We start from the raw sequence: 10,427 nt of genomic DNA on the forward strand, positions 1-10,427 counted from the left end.
TTTATTGGTAGCATAATGGGGAAGTACAATCAGTCTACAAAAGCGATTTCTTACAAAACAATTGTGCGACCAATCCTAGAATATTTTTCCACTGTGTGGACCTGTATCAGATAGGACCAACAGGGAATTTGAACTTATACAGAGAACGGCAGCACAAATGGTCACAGGTTTGTTTGATCCATAGGAGAGCGTTACAGAGTTCCTGAAGGAACTGAAATGGCAGACTCTTGAAAGCAGACGTAAACTACCCTGAGAAAGTTCATTAACAAAGTTTCTGGAACCGGCTTCAAATTATTACTCTAGGGATACACTACACCCACCCTAGGGGTACACTACAATACCTCACATAGGAATCAAGAGGATACGGTTGGAATAATTACTGCATGCAGAGTGTCATTCAAACAATCACACTTCCCGCACTCCATACGTGAATGGAACAGGAAGAAACTCTAATAACTGGTACAATGGGATGTATGCTCTGCCATGCACCTCACAGTGATTGGCAGAATGTAGATGTATATGTAGAAGGTGATTGGTACCAGTCATCTAAATGATGAATGAACATTATAGTGACAGTTTTGGAGATAGGGGACATCCAATTTTGCTTCCTACACTACACATAATTTTGTCTGAAATTCGCTATGAAGTGCGGAATTTCCTCTCAATCTTCTCTTAAAGTATTGTATTATTTCACACATCTCAGCAATATTGATTTCCTATTTTTCGTCACCGAGCGAGGTAGCGCAGTGGTTAGCACACTGGACTCGCATTCGGGAGGACGACGGTTCAATCCCGCGTCCGGCCATCCTGATTTAGGTTTTCCGTGATTTCCCTAAATCGCTCCAGGCAAATGCCGGGATGGTTCCTTTGAAAGGGCACGGCCGACTGCCTTCCCCATCCTTCCCTCATCCGATGAGACCGATGACCTCGCTGTCTGGTCTCCTTCCCAAAACAACAACCCTATTTTTCGTCACTAATATTCAGTTAGCCTATATAGTCATTTATAATATGAAATTAGTCTTACATATGTATTACATTTAACCATTTTGCATAACTTCCCTCCACCTCCACATGATATCTTGATTAGGTTTGTACTGAATGGCCTTTATAATTTTTTATTGATGCAATACTTTATTGTTTTCTTCAGAAAGCAACAGTTAAATAAAAATGCCTCTATAAACATATCAGACTTTCATTTGGGATCAACATCTGTCACTTTTTACACATCTCTCGAGGTAGTTTCCTGTAAGGCTACATTCAAGCTTTCTCTTGCTTGTTCATTAACTACTATAATTGTTTTTCATGATACCAATTCACAGTAATCTCGCACTTTATTGAAACTGCTAGCTGTGCCTTGTGATCAGAGAGGCTATTCATTATTGAAAAAAATTGACATTCTCAAATACATCAGTAATCTCAAAATATCTCTACATTCATGAATGTGTAACATTTCATTTCTTCTCTGTTATTGAAACAGGCTAGATTACCTACTACTTATTGACCTATTGAGCAATGGAAAATGCTTTTTGTTTCAGTTAATTATCTTTGTTTTAGTTATTAGGTAATGCTTATTCAGTTGGAGGACTACAAGACTCTTCATTGAAAATTCTTCAGAACTGCAAAAAGAAAAGGATAGTTCCATGAGAACCAATTTTCCATTTAATAGAAGTAACCAGGCTCAAAAACAACTTTGCATTAGCAATCTGAATACACAGCAAAATGTTTTTCATTGAACCATGTATCATTTTTTAAATTCTTTTCTCTTTAACTGATGGATTTGTAATTTATAAAGGGACTGCCTGACTGTTTCAGTATATCTAAAATTTCTCTTATTTGGCCTCAGTATTTCATCTCATCTTCAATTATGCACAAGTCACCAAAGTGGTGTCAAATAGAAAGACTGACTTGCACCAGGTGGCCGAAACTACCTGGCCAGTAATGCCATAAAGTCCTATCTCTTTTTTATTTCCTTTTTCTCTGTATTTTATTATAGATATAATGAACTTTCTGAACTATATACCACTTTTGTTCTTTTTCTTTTATCCTCATAATTTCCATTATTTTTGAAAGCAAAGGCAAAAATTTGTTCTTCACAAGATCAATACCAGACAAAGAAAATAGTTTTTTTTAATACTGTTAGCCACCATCAATATTACTGAAAATTCTGAAAAGAGAAGTTCAAGAATGACAAATCTATTCATATACCGCAGATGGAAAGCAAAGAGAGTCATGTTGCTATAAAAAGAAGTTGGAGGGGGAGAAAAGCAATGAAACTTGTTTGAATGTGTGCCTGTATAAAAATAATAATTACAGTAACAATAAATGAATATGACTAGATGCACAGGAAAAGAAATAAATAGAGGGACGAAGAAGGCCTGGAGTGCTAACAACCGAGTTTTTGAAATGAAGCTTCTGATATTTCTCAAAAGGGAAAGTGACAATCACTGAGTATTTCTGTATCTGACTCATGACGGTTATGTGTAGGCACCTAATGCAAGAAACATTAATGAAACTGAGTGGGGCACAGTGGGCAATGCTGAGATAAATGTCAGATACTACTTAGAGAGAAATGTATCAGTGGGCAGCCTGGAGAGGTAGACATAATTATAACTGAATTGGAAAAGATGTGGATAATGGACTTGTTGCAGGTGAATAGATGGTAGATGTGCTCAAAAAGGCCTTTTTTGGTTTCTGAGAGACAAAAAAGTGTGCAACAAAACCTGAAGTAAGGTGAAAGACGAGAAAACATGATGGAGACACCAAATGTGTATTGTTCAAGATTACAAGGCATGCAATGATCTAGAAATTTTTTTATCAAGCATTCAGTGTGAAATATCTGTTTATGATGATGATCTATGGGTAAACCCACATATATTTATCAAATATTGGATGCTACTGTCTTGGAAGTTACAGTGTACTTGTTCCAAATAGTATATTAATACTCATGAAAATTCCATTATGAGTATTTTCTAAAACTAATTTCTATCAATTGAAATTAAAATAATTGTAGTGTAATTCTAGATCCATTTCACTACTTGCAGTTTTTCAAAAGTTATTTAGAAAGTAGCCTATTAAAGAACACTGACAAAATGTTTCTCTTCAGAAATTGTAAATAGCCACTCAGTTTGAATTCTCAGAAAGATTATCTAGAGAGAAAGCAATAAATCATGTCATATGTGTAGTCTTGGCAGAGAAAACAAGGAAAGATATTGTGAAAATGTTTGCTTTTAGTGACAAAATTCTTTAAGAAAGCTTTGTGGATTTTTTACGATATCAGATTCGTATGTAGTTTCAAACTTAAGAAATCTGATGCTGCAGGAAATCCGTGAAGTATTTAACAAAAAAATATTGTTTGTGCCTTCTGTTATGTCTTCAAAGTGTTTGATTGTGTGCATCATAAAATCCTATTTGCTGAAGTATAATGTTATAGTATTAATGACATCAATCGTGCATGGATGGAGCCTTACCTTCATAAGAGAAAGCAGAGTGTCCCATTGATGACTTGACAAAGGAATGGAATTAAACTCAAAGCGGAGGAATTTAACATATTGGGTCCTGCAAGGATCAGTATTTGGTTCACTCTTGATTTTAAGGAATGTGAATGATCTTCTAGTAACTTTAAAATATAGTTGTCTTAGGAAATTATTATCTGAAACAAATGTGACAATATGGTATGGTATCAAATGCTCAATAGTAAATTGCTTTTGCTCATTTAGCGATTGTGTTATAAAATCTTTAAGCCATATCATGTACTGCACTGCAAAAAAAAAAAAAAAAAAAAAAAAAAAAAAGATTCACCTAGAAAGATGATGGCATATGCCAACTGGAGGTTAATAGGTGTACTGATAATGGTTTCAGCATCGTCCGCCAAAAGACAGCGTAGTGGCATAGTCACCAGACCGCCATCTCTGTCTACCTCTTAATTGGGAATGCTCACAGCAGAAGGTTCAGCGTGGTTCAAACGTGTGAAGCAAGCAGACAATCATACGCTGGAGAAACACTCATGCTTCCTACAACCAACTCAGTGAGTTTGAAAGCAGTCAGATTGTGACCTTCCAAGAGGTGGGATGGTCCTTTCAGAGAATTGCCGCACAATTTGGACATACTGTGTCAGTTGTGCAACGATGCTGGTATCAGTGCTCACTTGCACATTCTCACACCAGTATACTGTATATGTATTTGTTTGAATTGACCAATTCCAGCTGTGACTCATTGTTACTACATTCATAGCATACTACGTTTTTTAGTTTTGTGAAGTGCACAATTTTACACCCCTGAACATTTAAAGTAGGTTACCAATTTTGCACTACTCTGAAATATTATCAAGACTTGACTGAATATTTGTGCAATTTTTTCAGGCAGTACTTTTTTATATGTAACAGCATGATCTGCAAAACATCTGAGATATTTGTTAATATTGACCAGAAGATCATTAATAAACATCGTAGACAGCAAGAGTCCCAACACACTCCCCAGGGGCACACGCAAAGCTACTTCTAGAATGAGATTTTCACTCTGCAGCGGAGTGTGCGCTGATATGAAACTTCCTGGCAGATTAAAACTGTGTGCCCGACCGAGACTCGAACTCGGGACCTTTGCCTTTTGCGGGCAAGTGCTCTACCATTTGAGCTACCGAAGCACGACTCACGCCCGGCACTCACAGCTTTACTTCTGCCAGTACCTCGTCTCCTACCTTCCAAACTTTACAGAAGCTCTCCTGCGAACCTTGCAGAACTAGTTCTGTGAGTGCCGGGCGTGAGTCGTGCTTCGGTAGCTCAGATGGTAGAGCACTTGCCCGCAAAAGGCAAAGGTCCCGAGTTCGAGTCTCGATCGAGCACACAGTTTTAATCTGCCAGGAAGTTTCAAAGCTACTTCTACATCTGACAATGACTCTAAATACAAGATAACATTCTGCGTCCTCTCTATCCAGAAGTCCTCAATCCAGTCACACATTTCATTTGATAATATGATCGTATTTTGGACAATAAGCGTAGATGTGGTATTGAGTCAAGCGCTCTTTGGAAATCAAAAAATACTGCATCTATCTGACTGCCTTGATCCAAAGCTTTCAATGTATCATGTGAGAAAAGTGCAAGTTGGGTTTCACGTGGTCGACGTTTCCGGAATCCATGCTGCTTGGCATGGAGTAGGTCATTCCGTTCGAGATAACTCATTATGGTTGAGCTCAGAATATGTTCTCAGATTCTACAAGAAATCGATGTCAAGGATATTGGATAGTAGTATTGTGTATCACTTCTACTATCCCCTTCTTGTAGACAGGTGCGATCTGTGCCTTTTTCCAAGAACTGGGCATGGTTTTTTGTTTGAGGGATCTACGATGGATTATAGTTACAAGAGGGGCTAACTCAGCCGCCAGTTCAGTAAAGAATTTGATGGGGATTCCATCAGGCCCAAAGGAACGTTTGAAAATGGAGTTCTTGTATCATTTGCTAGTGGCTGGACACTAACTTTGGTGCCACTAACAGCCTTTACATATGACCAAAATTTCTTTGGGTTTTATGAAAGATCATTTGACAATACTCTGCTACAGCAGTCGTTGAAGGCTTCACATATTGCTCTCTTTGCCTGCCAAACGCATTTCATTAAGCACTCTCCATCTATAGTCCTATGCTTTGTTTTGCATCTAATATGCAGTGAACATTGTTTCTTTAGAAGCTCCTTACAGTGACTGTATACCATGGAGGGTCTCTCACATTACGAACTGTTATACTCAGTACATATCTGTTTAGTACACGGTCAACTATTCTTTTAAACATGAGCCAGAGTTCCTCTAAATGCTCCTGCCCTGTGCTGAACGTTTCAAGTTCCTCATGGAGATATGACACTACTAATTTTTTATCTGGATTACTGAACATGCGTATCTTTTTACTTGTTTTAGCTGTCCTTTGTACTTTGGTGATCACTGTTGCCACAACTGCACCATGGTCACCAATACCAATTTTGATGTGGATATCCTCAAAGAGGTCAGGTCTATTTGTTGCCATTAAGTCCAATATATTTCCGTCATGGATTTGGTTCTGAACTATCTGTTCTAGCTAGTTTTCAGAAAATGCATTCAGTAATGTTTCACAGGATGTGTTACCACGCCCAAAACTAACAAAATTGTACTTTTTTCAATTGATCATTGACTGATTCAAGTCTCCACTGATGACTACAGAATGATGGGGAACTTACATACAAGTAAACTGAGGTTGTCTCTAAAGTTTTCAGTTGTATCACGAAATAAGTCTGGTAGCCAACAGAAGGATCCAATTATCATTTTATGCCCACATCTGATACTGAGTCTTGCTCAAACAATCTCAGATGCAGTTTCAATTTCTACTTCAGTTGATTTGAGTTTCTTGTCTACGGCAAAAGATACACTGCCCCAATTTCTCGTTAGCCTATACTTTCGATACACACTTTAATTTTCCCCAAAAATCTCACTACCATCAATTTCAGATTTCTACCAGCTTTCTGTACCTAATATTATTCGAGCTTCATTTCTTTTCAGGCGCACTTCGAACTCTGGCACTTTGTTGCAAATGCTTCAGCAGTTTACACCTAGGGTTCTAATACTCTCATTTGCAGGAGGTATTACTTTCGACCTTACCTGATACTTCTGGTTTTCCTACACTATCGTTATCTGGACTGGATGGAGAGTCGCCTATTGTAAAAAAATTCTTGTGTGCACTCCACACATAGTCAAATGCTGGGTAGCAGCCTCTGATGTATAGTGCGCATATGACCTATTTAGGGGCACCCTACAGTTCTCAACCCTATGGCGCAAGTCCCAGAATTCGCAGCCTGGCTTGTGAGAGAACCTTCGGGGTCCCTGCTGCAGTCCTCGTACTCGACTCAGAACCAAGGGGCCACGTTCGGTTCTGGGAACAATGCAGCAAATTTTGAGTTTTGTTGAAAAGCACTGTGCAAGGCTGGTCCTCTCACTTTCTCTGCCAGTCACCAAAATGATCCATATATGACCTTGGAGACCACAGGCATCATTTGTTCCAATGTGCGCCACAATCTGCAGCTGGTTTCACCCTGTTCCCTCAATGGCTACCAGAACTGCCCCTTCAACATGTCGAATGAGGTCCCCAGGCATACACGCTGACTGCATCTGGTATCCTTTCCTGTCTGTAGCTGCCACTATCATGACGGGTTCCATCATTCACTGTACATCTGAACTGCCAACGTTAACAGACCCCTACTGTTTTGGGTTTGTCTCCTCTTCACACTGGATAAAACAGGTTTCCCCAAAACAGGTGAAATGAGTTCCGCTGGATCAGTTTCAGTGTCAGTGGAAGACAGCACCTCAAACTCGTTGGTTAAGGGGATCGGTATAACACTCTGAGACCTCTCTGGTTAGAATTCACGCTGTACAGGGCTCCTAGATCTGCTATTGAAACGTCACTCGCATTCAAGTGGACGAGTAATGACAGATCCCATATTTCCTGCTGAGAAGACAGGATCCACAGGAAAGTACCTTTGTAGCAGTACCACAGGTACATGACTCTCAGGAACTTTTCCAACACACCGATTCAGAGCATCTGCCATCGACTGACAGTAATCAGAGCGATTTCCAGCTGCTTACAAACGTTAACAAACTCATCCTGTATTCAAGAGCAGCGTTCATGGATGGGACTGCGTTTTGGCTGGTGCAATGTATTACAGGACTCTGAACAACCAATTTCAATCTAAGTTTGCTGATTATCTTTAAATCTGTTGAGCTTAAAAATTACTGATTCCCCATAAGAACTGAAGCAAACACAAAAAGAGAGTTTCCTATTAAGGCAGCAGAAAAGTCTGTGATAAAAATTGCTAGCTCCTGAAAACTTTTTGAGATTAATTATAGTTGTTTAGAAAACTCGAAAATAGAGTTAATTTACGACAAATGTAAATAATATGTACTACTCTTTAAAGGAAAACTAGATGTGACACAATCAGTTAGTTACAGTATATACTACAGTAACTTAATCACAGGCGCCGATTTAGCACAAATTAGATCATGCAGGGGCAATGGTAACTTCCGAAAATTCTCCGAAATGGCCATTTATTTACGTTGATATACAACGAAATTCGAGGTGATCTATTCTTTGGCAGTAACTGTGAATCACAAGTGCTGATTTGCTACGAAGTAAATTATCCAAAACACTCATACGGTAAATTACGAGAATATCGTTTTGCAAGCGTCAAAAAATTCTCAAGAATAGTCTATTTCTCAAGTAATTACACAATGAAATTAGAGATAGACTATTCTGAACGAGGCTAGGTCTACTGTTATCAAATAATTTTAAAAGAACACAGATAATTTTAAGCTTACAATTGTCGATAACAGTACAGGTTTATTCAGCATTCGCGATTCTTCGAAATTTCACAATGCATTACAATACAAATGGGTGCTGATACAAGCAATGAAAAATTATGCAGAAGAGACAGGAACAGTAAAATATGAGAATCTAGAATTTGAAATCAGCACATGGATCTTGCACTCACAGCTTTACTCAAAGCAAAATTCCGAAGTCGGCTTTTACAAATAAATAAACGTCGAATTACAAGAATTTTTCACTCAGCTGTTTCTGTGCTAACTTCTGCACTGGTGTGCTGAAAATGAACCCTGTAGCGTGAGTTTATCTCGGTCAAAATCACATATATGTGCAGCACCAACAAAGTACATCTTCTGCCTGTTGCAGTTAACAACTTTCTGTGTAGACAGCTATGGATTTTGATGAGGAATACGATACGAACGAGTGACATAAAAATGAATACTTTGAGACTTAATTTATGCCACCTCACATCGACGGACAACACAGCGTAAGGCGATGTGAGGCAGCAGGCATTCAGCAGCTGGGATGCAGTCTTCACTTTGCAGCACATAGACAACCTTCACACCAGGCGTCACTCGAGGAGCAGCCATGTTGAAAGTCACTACACTTGACGACCTAGGAAGGCCTGTAACCCGCGACAACAGGCAGTCTGGTACTGTGAAAGATAAGGTAGGCTGACCTGATATTATCTCTGTTAAAAGCCCGAAGACCCCTATTTGGCAGAGTGCCACAGTGCAGTCTTCACCCTTAGGTTAGCAAGCAGTGAGTAGAATATTATAGTAATGAGCACCAGTAACATTCGAAACTATGAGCGACAAAGGTGAAGAGGTTGTCATACTAAGGATGAGGGAAGTACATTACTCTTTTCATGGGAGAGATGAAGATGATGAACCTATGTCAGAAGAACGCCGTGCGGTTCTAGGCGCTACAGTCTGGAACCGAGCGACCGCTATGGTCGCAGGTTCGAATCCTGCCTCGGGCATGGATGTGTGTGATGTCCTTAGGTTAGTTAGGTTTAATTAGTTCTAAGTTCTAGGCGACTGATGACCTCAGAAGTTAAGTCCCATAGTGCTCAGAGCCATTTGAACCATTTTGAATCAGAAGAACGTGACGAGAGTTCAGCATTGATGCAAGACATTTCCAATGACGTGGAAGATACTGCTCAGGCAGTTGAGTGTACTGAGAGGAAGTAACAGCACTGCTTTGGCAGACAGTGTGTCTGTCAACAGTTTTAGGATGAAATATCCAGTAAAGTGTGGTAGTATATGTTACTGATTGTGAACATGTGGTAATTAAGTTTCTCTTCGGATTTAATAAAAAATTAGATATTCAAGCAAAAGAATATTAGAGAAAAGCAACTGAAGCTCAGAAAATTGTTGAAGAAACTAAAAATTCGATAATTAAATAAAATTAGAAGTCAATTGATAGCTAAGCATCAGCTGCTGAAAAGGCCACTGAGAAACCAATGAAAAACTTGATAATATAAAAGATGAGATTCTCTTAGAAACGCCAGTCTTACTCAATGAGTGCGAACAAAGGTATAAATTAAAATTGGTGCTTTATCATAAGAAGTATCTAATGTTGTACTATTAGAACTCTGAAGTAGCTCCTTGTAGAGGAAAAAAAAAAAAAAAAATAAATGCTGTGAATGCACTTCATTCAAAATTGAAAGAAATTCGCGAAAAAATTGACAGTAGATCCAGACTGAAATTAGCCAGTGGCTTAGTGTGCCACTCAATCTGACTATGATGTAAAGCAAAGGCTTTGTATGAGCAAGAAAAACAGAAGGATAATACGAACAAGAAAAATAGAAGCATAAAAATTATGTTATGTCAGATGATCAGTATTAGGAAGAGTGTAAGTTTCATAGTTTCTCGACCAGGTGGAGCACAGAATCGTTTGTGTTCAAACAACAATCACAGGGAATGTTTCCTAATTAGTGGGTCGATATGAAGAAAACTGGTTGTGTACGAGGGTAATCTCAAAAGTAAGGTCTCCTATTTTTTTTATAAGTGTAGAACTCTGTTTGTGTGGCAGTTGGTCACAGTGTTATGAAGAGTGCTTCACGCGCTGTGTGTAAACATGTGCACGCCGCGCTAA

The sequence above is a fragment of the Schistocerca americana genome, chromosome 2, assembly GCF_021461395.2.
Source record: "Schistocerca americana isolate TAMUIC-IGC-003095 chromosome 2, iqSchAmer2.1, whole genome shotgun sequence".
Classification (NCBI taxonomy): Eukaryota; Metazoa; Arthropoda; class Insecta; order Orthoptera; family Acrididae; genus Schistocerca; species Schistocerca americana.